Here is a 1,574-nt window from a genome sequence, read left to right as displayed (position 1 = left end):
CAAAAGTTTCCATTTTCAAATTTGGAGGATGGGAGGCCAGTTTCACCGTCATGGTACTCTATTATAACTAACTGCTTTGTATCTGATACTTAATACTTGCCATCTTTGTATACTTTTAATAACTAAACGATGTAAATTTTATTTATTTTGATCGGAAGCGATTACCGTGTAAAGATTTGAACCCTGTCATTGGCCAACGTTTTTGGGTTTTCTACAAATAAATTAATCAAATTAAATTAAATGTCCATTAGTTTTGATGTCCACCCGTAGGCTACTATGAATTATTGTGCTAAGTTGTATAAAAGAGCAGGTACCATAGAAAATTTTTGAAATCTCTCGAGATACTCCGAACTCTCTAAAAATTCTAGAATTTCCTGTCTAGACAACAATTTTTACCGATCTCATCTAAAAGTACTCCCAAGACCAGTAAATATTCGGAAATTTACCAGTAAATTGTTGGCTGGGAAAAATGTCCAGCACTCTCTGTAGAATTAATAGATCTTTTTCCACAGCGTCAATGGCACAAAACATTGAGGAAAACAACATTTTTTGTTCGAAAAAATTGCGTCATTGCAAAAGCGTTCCCTTCAGCCTAACTTCGGAATCTCTCATTTTCAAGAATTTATTTAGAATTTGCACGTGCATTGGTGTATGGATTCCACTCCCTCCTCGCATCGATGACACCAAAGAATTGAGGAAGGATTGTTTTTTTTTTGCCAAAAATTGCGTCATCGAAATTGATTCGATGCATCTTGTTTACAAACAGAGGTATCTGAAAATGAAATATGTTCATCGATTCAGACACTTTTAAATTCTAGAAAATGTCTACAGAATGGACACCCAGGTGTTTGAAAAGTGTTTACTTAATCATGTGAAATTTAACCATAAGTGTTTTGCAGTGAAATTCTAGGATTTTTAGTTCTGTACCCTGATGGTTCATACCCAGAGTTGACCCAGAGTTCCCCAGACTGCGTCATCGCCATAAACCCAGTCTGGGTTGGGAGGAAACCCAGAGTTGAGGTTAGGTGCCGAATGCCGGTTTAACTCTGTACCCAGAGTAGATCCCAGAGTTATGAAATTGATTGTTAAACAAATGTTAAATATTGTTTCAGAGATGGAAGGCAGGGTGGGGGGAATAATAACATTGTTAGAGTGATTCTGGGGTCAATTTCTCATGTAGGAGAGATGCCAAAGGGCATTCCAACAATGTTATGTCAACTCTGGGTTTAACTCTGGACACCGTCTAGATCCTAGAGTGTTACTTTTTATTGTTGAACAAGTTGTTAATGTTATTAAATGAAGTGGTGAGGGAGGGGAGGGGGTCTCATGACATTATTTAAGTGATTCTAGGGTTAATTTTCCACTTAGGGAAGTTGCTGGTGATTATTTCAACAATATTAAGGCAACTCTGGGTCTAACAGTCTTAATCCCCGAGTTGTATAATTATTGCTGAACAAGTCGTAAATTTCATTGAATGAAGAGGTGAGGGAGGAGAGGTTGTCTTATGACATTATTGAAGGGTCAATTTCTCCTCTAGGGGAGAGAACAAAGGTCATTTTAACAATGTAATAACA

The sequence above is a fragment of the Diachasma alloeum genome, unplaced genomic scaffold (assembly GCF_001412515.2).
Source record: "Diachasma alloeum isolate Michigan unplaced genomic scaffold, Dall2.0 Dall_scaffold_00525, whole genome shotgun sequence".
NCBI lineage: Eukaryota > Metazoa > Arthropoda > Insecta > Hymenoptera > Braconidae > Diachasma > Diachasma alloeum.
This window is presented reverse-complemented; position numbering follows the sequence as displayed.